General features: G+C 36.4%; 1 protein-coding gene across 2 annotated transcripts in view; it reads left to right on the top strand.

Moving 5' to 3' along the window:
- Nucleotides 1-16599, top strand: part of sez6b (seizure related 6 homolog b) — a 238284-nt gene that overhangs the window by 143326 nt on the left and 78359 nt on the right. The gene's annotated exons all lie outside the window — the stretch shown is intronic.

Below are 16599 nucleotides of genomic sequence, written 5' to 3' on the forward strand. Positions count from 1 at the left end.
TTTGAATGTAGTTTAAATGTAGCTTCAAAGGGCTCTAAACGATCCCAGCCAAGGAAGAACGGTCTTATCTAGCGAAACAATCTGCCATTTTTTCAAAATTTGTATACTTTTTAAGCACAAAAGCTTGTGTAGCACAGGCTCTGGGATGCGCGTTCACGTACTGTTGAATCACGTCAAAAGGTCACGCGGAACGTGGGCAGAACTACAGACCCAGTGTTTACAAAGCAAACGCGCCAAAAATTAAGTGCAAGTAAGTCAAACGCTGTTTACAAACAAAAAGGTACAACGATGTCGGACGATTCTGAAGTTGTAGGAAAAATTAACATGGAGTTTTTCAACATACTCTACCTTTTTGAGCCGGAGTACACAGACGATGAACTTGTGGTGATTCGAAGACGTAATTCGCATTAGTGACGGGAAGTTTGGATCATTTGGACTCTGACCTTTGAGTCTCGTTTAAATGCAATCTTTTTTTGAGTCATATCGTTCATTTTAGCAAAATCAGCATCACGTGACAGCCCCATAAGATGAACGAACGACTCGAAAAACCCAAAGACTCGAAACAGGTGAACTAATTCCAGTACAGAACCTAACAGGATGTCGCGCATGCACCACTGAACAAATCACTCCCCGAGACGACTCGTTCTTCCCGAGTCACAATTAAGATTCGTTCAAAATAAATCGTTTAAAAACGACCTGTGGACGCGCATCCCAGAGCCTGTGCTACACAAGCTTTTGTGCTTAAAATGTATACAAATTTTTATTTTTCGAAAACAATGACCTATCGTTTCGCTAGATAAGACCCTTCTTCCTCGGATGGGATCATTTAGAGCCCTTTGAAGCTGCATTTAAACTACGTTTTGGAAGTTCAAAATTGGGGCACCAATGAAGTCCATTATATGGAGAAAAATCCTGAAATGCTTTCCACAATACATAATTTCTTTATGACTGAAGACAGAAGGACATGAAAATCTTGGATGACAAGGGGGTGAGTAAATTATTTGTAAATTGTTGTTCTGGAAGTGGAGTTCTCCTTTAAGTAAAGATCATGTTCCATAAAGATATGTTGTAAATTTTGGATTAGTAATATGCATTGGTAAGAACTTTATTTGCACAACTTCAAAGGCGATTTTCTTAATATCTTTTGAGTTTTTGCAACCTCATATTCCAGATTTTCAAATAGTTGTATCTCGACCAAATATTGTCCTATCTTAATAAACCATACATCAATGGAAAGCTTATTTATTCAGCATTAATAAATCTAAATAAAATAAAATAAACACAATTTTAAAAAACGGACCCTTGTGACTGGTGTATATATATATATATACATTATGTAACAATGTTTTTCTACATTTTTTTTGTTTTTTTTGGAAATTGCATATACACTTGAAAATTGATTGTTTTAAAAATTATTTATTATTTAGAAGTTTTATTCTTCTACAATCAGGAGCAAAACATTAGCTTTTTTTGGGAATTGTTTCTGTGCTGTTTGTTCTGCATTTTAATACTTCATTTCTAATTCATTTAAATTAAAAAATCATTATTCTGTAAATGTAATGATGTCTATGTATAGTCAATCCATTTCCATCAGATTGCCTCATTGGGCTGATTTTTGTACAGATTTTGCACATTTTAGATAAAAAAAAAACACTACCTCCTTCAGATATTTTATCCACTGATGTTATTTTAGAATAACAGTTTTACACACTATTTGAGCTTGTTTTTTGAAATATTTGTTTTGGTTCTATTTGTATTGAGAAAGTGAAAGTGTGTGTATATCTAATATTACTAATGCACTGGGAATGCGAAGCTTTGTTACCATGTCAATAAAGCTACTTCAGTCTAGAGATAGAAATGGAGCGAGTGAGAAGTAAAAAGACGGAGTGAGAGAGATACAGAAAGAGTAATATGAAGGAGTCCATTACTCATCATCAGGCCTGCAGCCTCTCTTGCAGGTCTCTTTTGTAGCATGTTATTGTTGTGAGGGATTTGAAGTTTGTCCAGGGCGGCTGAGGCAGGGTTTTTAGATGTGGAGAGTGCAGCGCTGTACTTTAGAAGCTTTTCAGGTGTGAGTGTGTTTGTGTCCGTGCGAATGTGTGTGTATATGGGGTTTTTTGTGGTGATTTGGCCTCGGCAGGTCAGCTATCAGCTCTCTGCAGCCCTCTCAGCTCCCTTTGATTTATTCTGTTGCGAGGGCTCTCCCCCTCTCTCGCCTCGCTCTGCCCCCGGACTCCCAGAGGTCACCTTTTGGAAGATTTCAGCCTCAATTTTCTGCACCCTTTAAAATGCACATCTAGGCATGTTCACTCAGCCACAGAGGGTGAATTGCTCAGCGAGAGGAAATTTAGACAAGACGGGAGAAGCGCAAAAGCGAGAAAGAGAAATGGGACATCGGTTCATTATTCAATCCATTTTACAAAAAGAAACTCTTAGGCTCTTGATTAATGGAAAGCAATGGGAGAAGGATACAATGAAGACTGATGAGCTCTATGTGTTTGTGCAAATCTCAATACTGAAGACTGAATGTGTTGTAAGTGACAGTTAGAGACTGAATGATGTGTTTTATTTAGTTTAAAGGTTTGTTACAAACAGAAATGAGGTTAATTTAGTTTGGTGCAATAAATGGAGAATTACACAAACAAACAAAATGAAACCATAGAGAATATGGAATAAAAATAAAAGCTTTTAAAAATGTGTAAAATGAAGTGATTCTGCACTAGGTCACATTCTTTTTTCCTCCAACCTCTCACTCAAATTACTATGCTGTGTGCTTAAAAGTTTGAGTCAGTAAAATTTTATTCATGTTTTTGAAGGTCTCTTGTGCTCACCAAGGCTGCATTTATTCATTATTCAATTAAAGATGCAACAAAAACTGATATTGTGAAATATTATTACCATTTAAAATAACTTTCAGTATTTTCAATATATTTTAAAATGCAATTTATTTCTGTGATGGCAAAGCTGAATTTTCATCAGCCATTACTCCAGTCTTCTGTGTCACTTGTTTCTTTAGAAATCATTCTAATATGCTGATTTAGTGCTCGAGAAACATTTATTATCTGTTGAAAACAGTTGTGCTGCTTAATATTTTCGAGGAAACTGAGAGAACATTTTCTCTTTGTTGAATAGAAAGTTCGAAAGATCGCTTATTTCAAATATAATTGTTTCGTAAGATTGTAAAGGTGTTTATTTTGACTTTTGACGATTGATTTAACCTAGTGAACAATAAATATACTAAAATGTATTTAAAATACATTCATGCTAAGTATACTAAAAATTACATTTAATTATGTGCTTAATAAAAAATACTCTGCAATTGTACTTTTAGTATACTAAACAGGTATATTTAGAACTAAATTGCTAAATTGGAATGACTAATTTTGCACTTAATACACTTTAATTGTGCAGAAGTAGTGCTGAAGTCCAGGTCAAATGTACTTAAGTATATTTTATTGTACTAAAGTGGAACTATTGCAAGTATACTTTAGGTACACTTTGGTAAATATTTTGCATTTAAATACCAATATTAGATCATACAATCCTTATCAAAAGTGACGTTAAAACATATTTTAGGCTTAATATTACGTACATTGTGCACAAGTAGTACTCCAAATAAAGTTTAATTACAATTTTTATATCAGTAAGTTTAGAGCGATATGTCAATAAATATGTTAAAGAAGTTCACTTCCAGAACAAAAATTTACAGATAATTTACACACCCCCATGTCATCAAAGATGTTTGTGTCTTTCTTTTTTCAGTCGTAAAGAAATTATGTTTCTTAAGGAAAACATTGCAGGAATTATCACCATATAGTGGAGTTTGAACTTCCAAAATGCAGTTTAAATGCAGATTCAAAGGGCTCTAAATGATCCCAGCTGAGAAAGAAGGGTCTTTTCTAGCAAAACGATTGAATATTTCCTAAAAAATGTACAATTTATATACTTTTTAACCTCAAATGCTCCTCTTATCTAGCTCTGCGTTGTGCATGCGAACTCTGTGTAATCCGGGTCAATACAGTTAGGGTATGTCGAGAAACTCCCATCTCATTTTCTCCTCCAACTTCAAAATCACCCTACATCGTTGCAGAAGTAACGACCCAGTGTTTACAAAGTGAACGTGCAAGGAGGGTCAAACACCCATTACAAAAAAAGGTAAAACAGCATACTGACCCGGATTACACAGAGTTCACATGTGCATCACAGAGCTAGACAAGATGAGCATTTGAGGTTAATAAGTATATAAATTGTACATTTTTTTAGGAAATATCTGATCATTTCGCTAGATAGGGGATCATTAAACCCCACTAAATGGAAGAAAAAAAAGTGAAATGTTTTCCTCAAGAAACGTCATTTCTATATGACAGAAGATAGAAAGACATGAACATCTTGGATGACAAGGCGGTGAGTAAATTATCTGTAAATTTTTGTTCCGAAAGTGAACTTCTCCTTTAACTCCTTTTACTTGGGGAAATGCGTCCTTACTGAATAAAAGTATTCTTTTCTTTTTCTTTTTTTTTTTTTTTAAAGAATGTTATTGTGAAATATACACAATATAAGATGTGCATTATTGTTTTGCTTAATGCAAGGTTTTGGTCTGTGGTGTGATTGCTGATTGATTTATGAATTACTTTTTTGGGGTGATGGTTGGTGAATTCGCACAGCTTGCCGACTGCTTTTCTTGGATTAAGTACAACAGTGAATTGATTGCATTCTAGTGAAGTTTAGTGCAGACTGTCATGCCAGATTGGTACCTTGTTCAGTAAGATCAATGTAAAATTTGTCTGGAGATTAGATTTAGTTTTTCTGAAGAGTATCACAACAGTCCCTCCAGGTATTTTTTCATTGCACGCCACACTTTTCATCAATGTGTCTATTGGTCCTTCCTATTATCATCAGGAAGCATCCAGCGAACATCTAGCACTCAGTGTGAGCTTTATCTACAGCTGATATTTACTACTGTTAGGCCTAGACAAGTCTGTGTACTTTCTGACATCTTCACCAATGAATGAAGCTACCAGTATTAGACGGGTTACAATTGCCAACTTATTAAAGTGTAATTGTAAAGAGGGTGAAAAAATGCTAAAATAAACAAGGGGCATGAATAGAAGAACCAACAACACACTAGTGACCGGCCACTCAAATGAAATGACAGATAGCTTATGGAGCTTTTCTCAACACATTTGGTAAGAAGGACAAATGACAGTGTTCAAGCTAGTGTCATTATTATAAATATTCCCTTTTCGCTCAGGCAGACAAACCTAATGGAGAAAGAGAATCAATATTTCAGTGAAATGTCAGCTTTGACTTGTCTTTGTGAGACGCTCTGACTATTTGTCTTGTAGATTGCATAAACAAAAGAGGAGTGACTGATGTGTGTTGCATGTTCAATATGGATTTTAATGGCTTCTTAGTGGAAACAAGAAGAATCTTTAATTGATATGTTGGGAATAATGCAAGCAGCACATTTCAGTGGATGTGCTTTGTGCCTTTTGAAAGTGACTGTCAGAATGTGCTTGGTTTGTGACAATTGTTCTGCAAAATACCGTAATATTGAAACCTTTTTGTTTCGTTCCCTTATTCGGTGGCGAAATGATGGGCATCACAGGCGTGAACAGAAGGAAAAAGATGCCGACAATGAAGTTCTGTCCTTGTGTTTATATCAGCTTAACCCAAATCACACTATGGTTGTTTTGAATAAATGAAGCACCTGGAGCAAAACGATAAGAGGATGATTAATCTTCAGGGAAACTTTAGAGAAAAAATATTTTTAAATGAAAGAAAAATTGCTGCGTGAAGTACTTTTCTTGCTGAGTAATGTCTCTGGAGATGACTTGAGCAGCGGAATCGGAAATTTCCTCCATCTCTAATTGAAAAGATCCTCAACACTGAGCTCGAGTCTGTATCCAAATGAACTCTGCCTTCATCTTTCTGTTTCTAAAATCATTATTCAACTTCCATAATAGACCACCCACCCTTTACACACCCTTTATTTATACTCATTTTTTTTCCCATAACCCTGCCCTTGTTTTCATGTTGTCAAGATTTGCCTTCCTCTGCAATTTCCCTGCCGTTATTCAGCCGCGTCGCATAAAACCAATTTCTGGTGCGGCGTGCGAGGGGATTGTAGTGATAATGAAAAAGAGACTGGCTGAGGTGAATGTTAAAACGAGATAAGCGCAGACATGGAGAGTGTGTGAATGCCCCGTCGGTAGGAAGGCCAGCGGTCCCCCCCGGACGACTCTTTGTTCCTCCCACATGTTGAGAACAGCAGGGTAATTGGATGCTGATAAAGTCTGTGACATAAGTGTGTGATGCACATATTACAAGCATAAAGGCACCCGTAGTGACAGGGCTGAATGGTCAGTACAATAGAAGTCTGTTATGGCTTATATGGTTTTCTTTTTCATAGCAAAGAAATGCATTAGGTGACAGCAAATGTGTTACCAAGCTGTATTGCACATTTGCATTTGAATATGATGCAGGGTTATTGCAGAGGTAGTACCTAGAGAGAAATATTATTGCATAGTGGTTGCTCTTTTATAGCTTGGGAGACTTAAAGTCGGCATGACGTGAAAATTCACTCTATCTGTTTTCTAAATGCTTGTTATTGAGCTCACTGTGAACAATTCATTCATGCATTTTTTTATGACCTTGCAATTTGTAATTTTATAATAGCTCGATCTTCTGGTAAAAATGCAAGACTTCTCTCTGGTGAGGTATTCAGGACTTCTCTAATAATTACGTCTGCTTATGTCCTATCAAAATTTTTGATACCATAGTAATGTCATAATTCTTGTCACCAGTGTCAATCACAAAAAACTAATACTAGCCTAAATTAAAAAAAAAAAAAAAGAAAAGCTCACTCCAGACAAGAAGTGATTAAATAAGAATAAGAAACTAATTACAAGCAATAGGACAAAGAAAAAAAAATACAGTAGAACAAATAAATAAGAAATGCTACATACACTACCAGTCAAAAGTTTTTGAACAGTGAGATTTTTAATGTTTTTAAAGAAATCTCTTCTGCTCACCTCTTCTCTTCTGAAATATTTTTAATATTTAAAATAACCACTTTCTATTTAAATATATTTAAAAATGTAATTTAATCCCGTGATCAAAGCTAAATTTTCAGCATCATTACTTCAGTCTTCAGTGTCACATGATCCTTTAGAAATCATTCTAAAATGCTGATTTGCTGTTCAAGAAACATACTATTATTATCAATATTTAAAATACAGTACATTTTTATCAGGATTCTTTGATGAACAATAACATCCAAAGATCAGCATTTATCTGAAATAAAAAGCTTTTGTAACATTATAATCTATAACAGGGGCTTTCAAACTGGGGTCTGGGGACCCCCAGGGGGCCGCAAAAGTGCTAGGGGGTCCTTAGAAATGTTTGGAGATAAACACATACATTTTGACACATACAAGTGTGTGTATTTAATCGTTCAAGGCCTCTAAAGCGTCCGTTAAATACTCTTGCACTCTATGAGCACTGTCTTCACATCCGCATCTCTCTGACAGCATGCACATATAGTGAAATGAGTTCTCTTTCGCTGCTGATTGCATCTCGAAGCTTAAAATCACTTGTTTTTAAATCACAGTGCTTGCATCCGATAGCCCCTTTTAAAAAAGTATGCATCTCTTTTTCTATTGGTTAATCTTGTCTACTAGTATATTTCCCACCTCCTAATACACACATACTGAAAATGTTGGAATTAAATAAACAAACATTGTCTTTGTAATATCACATTCACACTTTTTGACATGGTATAAATGGTAGAAAAGATGCATTTGAGATTACTGGGGTCTTTTACTCTAAGAAGCAGCAGATTTGTGCAAGTCTCATTTGCTCTCTATAAAATCATGTTTCTGCCTAAGAGAAACAATTGAGACATTAAAGAGATGTCATTTGTGACATTCCTTTCCTACAGGTAATGAGAGCGTTTCTGTACTCTTGGGTTCTGTGCTCAGTCTGTCCTTACATCTTGCGAAGAATATCAGTATTCACAGGGCCTATTCATAGTGGATTATTCAGGTGCTCAAATAGAATGGAAAATAATGAGTGTCGTCTTTGTACGGTGTGACAAAAGTCTCAGCCTGTCAGTGAGCGTTAATCTCAGGGTTCCTCTTTATCTCGTCAGCGGCTTCAGGTCTGCGGCGATACGCCGCTTCGGTGAGGAAGGTCACGCAAATGACACGTGAAGGACGTGTCTGATCATTTGCGGCACAATGGTACGCATGCCGGACGAGGTTCGTCTTCCTTGGGTAATGTGCAGGGGAGAGGTGAGCAAGATAAGGGCTGTGAGAGCCAGAGTCCATCTGCGAATTTTCGCACGGCTGTCAGATGGATTGCCTAGGTATGGCCCCTCCAGATGGCACAGATGGGTCTCTTCATCTCTTCTCTTCTACACTCGAGGCACTCCTAAATATAGCACCAGCGCCCTGATCTCTTCAGGTGACCCTGTGTCTCTCCTGCCCATTTCAACTCATCCGCACCTATGGCCCAGATCTGTACCGGTGTACGAGTGCTACATCATTTCCTGTTTGCTCTTAATTACAGGCTCTAATTAGTAGCCCAAATACAAGTGCGGCCCCTTCCCAACCCATCTCTCTCGGCTCCAGAGGAACGGAACCTGCTAATTAGAGGAGATTTCCATCCTTCCTGTTATCCCAGAGAAACGGAGCCATGGGAATGCAAGAGAAGAACAGCAGAAACAGAAAGAAAGAGCAGGGCTTTTGGGCTTTTTCTATTCTTATACAGTCACACGAGGGACTGTTCGACTTTTACGTGACTTGGATTTGCATAAAAGAAAAGCTCCATGAGAATTCGCCGAATACACAAACACATCAATCAAATCCAAACAATCCACATCACATCACTTCAAGCTCTGCTGGTATTTTCTGGGTTTATTGTAGAACTAACTTGCTTGGCAACGAGAGAGAGAGAGAGGGAGAGAGAGGGAGAGCGAGCGCAGTTGGTGACCATTCTATATCAGATCAGTATTGTCATCTGCTGTCCTTCATGTGGGGAGAGCTTGAGGCGTGTGTGACCCACATAAGCAGTGATGTGCATAGAAGTGAATGCCACACACTGTACAGAGACTGTCAGTTGAGAAACTCCTCACTGTGGCATTTGCTGGAGCTTGGCATCTGTAGCGTGGCATCTTTTGTAGTGGCACACCTGAATGTGGGAGGTTGCAGTAAGTTTAGCATTGTTGGATTTTATTTTGCACTGAAAAGCTTGAGTGAATTTTGGAGTTTCAGTATTTGAGGTTATTTCTGGTCCTTTATGTCTACAAAATGACTAATAATATACTTTAAGAATTTTACATTTTAATAACAGTTGAGCATATTTCTGATAGCATCCACTTTTTTATTGCTATTATTAAATATTTATTATACTCTATGTATATTACCATTAAAAAATGTAGGGTCGGCAAGACTTTTAAAAATATTTTCAAAGTCTCTTGTGCTCACCAAGGCTGCAAATACTTGAATATTATTTATATTTCTGTGATGCTAAAGGTGAAATTTTAGCAGCCATTATTCCAGTCTTCAGTGTCAAATGATCAAATAATCATTCTAATATGTGACCCTGGACCACAAAACCAGTCATAAGGGTAAATTTGTCCAAATTGAGATTTATAAATCATCTAAAAGCTGAATAAATAAGCTTTCCATGTGTATGGTATTATTGCTATAATAGACCAATATTTGGCCGAGATACAACTATTTGAAAATCTGGAGGGCGCAAAAAAATCTAAATATTGAGAAAATCACTTTTAAAGTTGTCAAAAGAAGTTCTTAGTAATGCATATTACTAATCAAAAATTAAGTTTTGATATATTTACAGTAGGAATTTTCCCAAATATATTCATGGAACATGATCTTTACTTAATGTCCTAATGATTTTTGGCATAAAACAAAAATCAATAATTTTGACCCATACAATGTATTTTTGGCTATTGCTACAAATATACCCCAGCGACTTAAGACAGGTCACATGGTCCAGGGTCACATATGTTGATTTGGTCAAACAGCTTTTCTGATTATTATCAATGTTGAAAACAGTTGTGCTGCTTAATACAATTATGAACGTTTTTTCAACGTTCTTCAATGAATAAAAAGTTTAGATTTACTCAAAATCATAATCTTTTGTAACATCAATATATTATCTAATAATATATAAATCTATGAGCAATATCACACAAGTTGCAGTGCTATGTGGCTGTATATTGGCACAGCTGTGATTATAAGGTGTTGTCGAAAGTAAAAGATAACTTACTTGTTTACAACCCTTTTTCAGTCTATTTCAGTATAAAAGTCTTTACTGTGGACTTACTCATAAAAACAGTTTCTTGTCGCCATCTAATGGCAGAACAATGTAACTAAAACCACTATTATGAACACACACACCGTTTCCCAATACTAAATACTTTTGTAAATTCTATTATTATTTGTAGAAATTTTTATTTAGTAAATAATAATATTTAATAAACACCAACAGCCATCATAAAAGTTGCTAGGAAATTCAGTCAAAAGTACATAGGCAGTGTTCTGATATACAGCATTATATCATGATGAGATTTTGCCCTCAGCCAAAACTATTTGCTCTGGAAAAAAATAATAGATTAATGAGACCAAAGACTGCCTGTTGGAGTTAACCAAAATGAATTATATCTCATATTTAACCGCTATAGAGACATCAGAGCCAACAGCAAGTTCCAGAAGAACTGGCCGAGGTAAGGCTGCTCTCGGCGGGTTCATGAGTGCTGAGCGGCCACTGGCTTAAATAGACGTTATCTTTATTAACAAACTGCGTATTTGAAGTCAAAACAAGTACATTCCAGCCTAAAAACTTTTAGAACCATTCCGTGATGTATAGTGTATTTGGTTGTCCGTCATGACACTCGCTGTGAGAAATATCACAAGCGGAGTGATGCAAACGGTGAAACGGTTGGCGTTACGATATCACTACAATATTGCACTCCTCTCAGCCAATCAGATTCGAGGACAAAAAGAAGTGTTGTATAAATATAATGCAATAGAATATATACATTTATATTATGTAAATGAATTTATGTATTTTTTTCTTTGCTATTTCATTGCATGTATCCTATCACAATACAGTATTCATGATGAAAGTTGTGTCCCTTTGTTATTGTCTGTTCAAAGACAAGTTGACATCAGGAGGGACTATAAAGTTATTTGTCTAACCCGACAGGAAAAGGCACCTGTTTAAAAGAATAGCCCTTGACCTGGTATCTGTCTGGTATTTATTTGTAGATCAACCATTTACACTGTACTAGAGAGGGGTCATGTGTGTCACAGACAGAAAGATAGGCCATGTTGGAAAACAGAAAAAGACAATGCTCTCATTAGCTCTGAGGCATTAGAGATGATTAAAGAAGCGCTGCTGGACGCACACCTACTAAAAGAGCTGAGGACATGGACGTCACCCATCTTCACTCTTTCTGTCCCATTATGTTAACTCTTACTTTCTGTTTTATGGGCTTTAGGCCTTTATTTGCTAGGACAGTGGCAAAGAATCAGGATTCGAACCCTACACTTCGAATTACACCACAGCTAGGACTTAGTCGCTTTTGCTACTTTGCTGCTCTCAGATCTGAAAAGGTGGCTCATATCACCTGCAAATTAAGATTGTTTATTTATGAGGTGTCACATCAATTATTCTGAATTCTTTATTGCTGTAAACAGGAAATCAGATTCAGCGCAGCACAGGAAGGCAAGAGAGCAGGAGCCCTTTTTTTTAAACTCAGACATAGCTGGAGGGGTTTTCTGCTAATTCTCTGTTAATGTGACACAGCATGCATTTCCAGATTAATTAACCATCCGCCTGCCCTCAGAGTGCTGATACACTGACTGTATCAGTACGTCTCTCTTAGGCCATGTACACACACACCACAGCTAAATACAGTTGTCACTCCTCTGCTGAATTCTAAATCCTGCTCTACACACAGAGTACAGTTGTTTACACGAGTGACAATGCATTCTAGATGCTTTTTATTCCCCCCAAAAAAATCAGGTAGTGACAACTATGTTTATATTAATCCGCATGGTGTGTAGAACTACACTGAGTGACTGGTTTTAATGCTGCAGCATTCTTTTGGTCCCTGACAACTTGTCTGAGGTGCTAGAAAATCACAGAAACATAGGTATCACAATCCCAAATTTTGAAACCTGCATTTCTCCACTGTAGTTTCACCCACCAACCCTCATATATACTAACATTTGTAAAATATAAAAAATATATAACCAGAGTGTCTATTTACACTAAGTGCAAACAGCTGCCTTGTTGGCAGAGGCTATTTACACTCCAACGCATGGATTGGACTGGTCTACACTACAGAAGATGATTGTCAAATAACAGCTCCAGTGGTGTAGGTGGTAAAGCGCACACCATAGCATTTTTGACATGATCGACCCAAGTTCAAATCCACCTTTTGCCAATTTTTTTCTTCCTTTTCAAATCTCATATCACGTCGGAAAGGCATAATAATTGAAATTGAAATTATTGAGCACATGGAGAGAGGGCTTTTCATTTAATATTTTGAATTAAAATTATAATTTGCACTCAACACATTATTATTGCATACTGTTTTATAATGTACTACAATGCTGAGGTGCAGATAATTGCCACATCCTGCTATTTTAACAGAATGTCAATAGCCTCTATCACTATTTACACTTATATTTACAGTGCAAATAACCATATATATGCCATATGTAAAACACCAAATCTCTATTTTAAATAAATGTTGTTCTTTTAAACATTGTATTCATCAAAGGTCCCTGAAAAAATTCATCATAGTTTCTGAAGACTGGAGTAATGGCTGCTAAAAGTTCAGCTTTGCCATCACAGGAATAAATTACATTTTAAAATATATTAAAATAGAAAACAGTTTCAGCATTTTTGTGTATTTGAACCTTTCCAGCAATGACTATGATTTTGACATCCATCTTTTCATACTGAGGACAACTGAGGGACTCATATGCAACTATTACAAAAGGTTCAAATGTTCACTGATGCTTCAGAAGGAAAAAATGAGTTTGAAGATCAGGGTAAATTTAACTTATTTTGTCTTCTGGGGAACATGTAAGTATCTTCTATAGCTTCGGATGGGCAGTACTAAATGAAAAAAAGAGAGATATTTAAGCAAAATAAGGAAAATGTACACATCCTCATTCTGTTCAAAAGTTTACACCCCAACCTTCTGTAATAGTTGCATATGAGTCCCTCAGATGTCCTCAGTGCGAAAAAGAGGGATCTCAAAATCATCAAGTCATTGTTGGAAAGGGTTCAAATACACAAAAATGCTGAAAAACCAAAGAAAATGTGGGACCTGAAGGATTTTTATGAAAAAGAGTGGGCAGTTTAACTGTTCAGGACGAACAAGAGACTCATGAACAACTATCATTAAAAAAAAAAAAACAAAAAAAAAAACACCTGTGGATCATTCAGGTAACAACACAATATTAAGAAGCAAGTGTATGTAAACTTTTAAACATTTTTATAAATTTAACTATTATTTTGTCTTGTGGCCTATGTGTAAATGTCTTTTATGTGAAATATCTTATTCAGGTCAGTACTAAATTAAAAATAAAATGCACTTTGTATGATCCATATTATTTTGGTAAAATAATTAACATTTTGTAGATTCTGCAAGGTGTATGTAAACTTTTGACTTCAGCTGTGATTTTCTATTTTATTTTATTTTATTATCATTATTTTTGTCTTCTACTGGTCTGTTAAACTGCTGCAGTCTCATAGCAAGAGAAAATACTTACATGCCTTTTTTATTTATATCTTAATATTGGCTTTGGTCTGTACAAATGTAAATTTGAATTTACTGTCTCTTCTTTTTTGTATTTGGGACACAAAACACCAGGCTCTCTGTTTCCCCTGTTCACTCATAACATATGGGGCCTCTGGGCAGCCCGGGAGCTTTGGGATAATTGACGTAAATTCCCTTTATTCTGAACCTGTCTGTTTTGCTCTGTGTAAAAAGCGGCAAACATTTTAATCAACAGTGACCCTGAATGACACAGCGGCTGCGCATTTACACGCCAACGTCTGCATCTGACTGACAGTCGTGTTTATGCGAGGGATTACATGCGTGGGGTAGACGGTCGGGCCCGGTGCCAACGCAAATTGGATTATGGCGAGCAATATTCTGGAAACATTTTATTATCCGAGGGCTTTTAGTGTAATGTGATTACTTTGTAATGCACTTTTGTTTTATAGACTGCTTCAGCACATTGCAGCTCCGGCTTTATTAAGCGTGAATTTATTCTGTAGTACACATCATCAGGTTGTCACCTGTTGCCTTCACGGCACTCAAGGGCCTCGAAGAGCGTTTCCACAATCCCTATTTAAATTCAATCCTCGTCGTTCGCCTTGGACAAATTGTAAAACTTTCCTGATGGTAAACTACAGACAGCGGCATTAATTCAAGCTGAGAGTTTGAGGTGTCTTCCTGTCGTGAGGAGTTACGGGTGTCTAGATTGAGGGCGATGCGTGCGAGGCCTCATTAACCTGTCGTCACGTCTGCGTCTAGGCAAGGTCCCTCCTTAGGTCAGACTCATTTGCCTGCATCTGATTAAAGACACTTTCATTACCTGAGAGGAGCGCAAAGGGCACATCCCAACTGATCCCAGATCAGCCACAATGGCATAGTTTCGCTAGTTGAATAGGTCTGACTTTTTTGTTCAGCGTGATTGTAATTATTCCTCAGACTCCCACTATTTTACTTCGCTCCATGTCACGACTTCCACCCACTCTGCAGTATTGGATATTGGCTCATGCAGCTGTTGCATGCGTTGTCTAAAGTGGTAGACGGGCAGAACGAGAAGTAATGGGCGGCTGTGGCTTTCTATTAGTGACAGGTGAGGATACGCGTGCTGGCTTCAGCAGTCAGGAGATTGCCCGTGGTGCAATTACCATGCAGCTTGGCAGACAGACAGGCCAACACCATTATGAGTGCAGTCAATGTGGCAGAATGTGTCACCCCGCTGCCACCTTTGCATACCCAAAAACACGTCAGTCTGTCCTTCTGGTTTTGTGTATTGTCCAGACTTTTCCATGTTTAAACACTCCCACACCACAAGTATTTAAAGACCCTATTAAATCACTTAAGTGCTTCTGATTGCATGAGTCATGTTTGAAACAGTGGGGAGGAGGCACTTTTACATCCCAGGAGATCTTTATTTTAATTTTATTAAAACTTTTTGTATACCAGTGAGACAGCAGTGTCTAAAATGAGATGAAATGAGACGTGAGATGAAAAATCTAAATAAATATGCTTTGGCAGCAGGTAATTTTTCCAACCAAGTTGTAATTTTGTAACATGCAGTAGAATATTACTATTTTTGGTGCACTTAAAGGGACAGTTCACCCAAAATGTATTTCTGTCATTAACTACTCACCCTTATGTTGTTCCAAACCCGTAAGACCTTTGTTCATCTTTGGAGATATTTTTTGATGAAATACGAGAGCTTCCTGACCCTACATAAAACAGTAACGGTACAACCATGTCTGACGTAGAACCCGGATATGCTGTGCCTTGTTTACAAGAAGAAAATGCATGCTGTACATAAAACTCTAAAAAAACATTTTAACAGTTTTTTTGCCCAGCTTTACTTGTTTGAACCAGAATATACAGACGATGAACTAAGAGAGGACTTTCTATTTGAATGATGTCCTTACTACTTTTCTGGGCCTTGAACTTGTCAGTTGCGTCACTGTCTATGCAGGGTCAGGAAGCTCTTGGATTTCTTCAAAAATATCCTAATTTGTGTTTCACATGAGTAATTAACAGAATTTTCATTTTTGGGTGAACTATCCCTTTAAGACGATAGTGATATTTTAGTATTGTTTATATACTACTATAATATTTATTTATTTTGAATTTTTAGAAATATTTTTTTAGCAATTTTTTGAGTCATTTTCAAATTTTCTGATTTTTTAAATTATAATTTTAGCAATTTTAGAATTTTTTAGTAAATGTTATTTTTATTACTTTTTAAAATATTTATATTTAGCTTTAACTTTTTTACTTCAGTTTTAGTAATTATAATATTTCAACTGAAACTTATTTTATTTCAGTTATTTTCCAAGGATCCCTATTTTTTTGTTGAAGGTTTTATTATTTATTTAATTTAATTTCATTTTATATTTTAAATAGTGAAAGCAACATTTAAATAAGATAGTTAACAATAACAATACTAAATACATAAAATTGGGGAATGGACAAAATTTTAAACATTCTTATGTATTCTGTCATTTTGGACCCACATGACATTCTTTCTTCTGTAGAACACAAAGGAGACATTTAGTAGAATGTTCATGCTGCACTTTATCAGACAATGAAGATGGATGGCGATTAGTTATCAATAACAGCACTAGATATGTGAAATAGTACCTGTGGAATTAGTCATAGCAAGACAACGGGGTCCGCCATTATTTTCCAAAAATGTTTTTTTCCATCACTGTAATGTCCATCCCAGAATACAATTTAGGGCCAGTTTCACTAACAGCTTGTACTGTCAGGTTATGAATTTTCATGCG

The sequence above is a fragment of the Labeo rohita genome, chromosome 15 (genome assembly GCF_022985175.1).
Source record: "Labeo rohita strain BAU-BD-2019 chromosome 15, IGBB_LRoh.1.0, whole genome shotgun sequence".
NCBI lineage: Eukaryota > Metazoa > Chordata > Actinopteri > Cypriniformes > Cyprinidae > Labeo > Labeo rohita.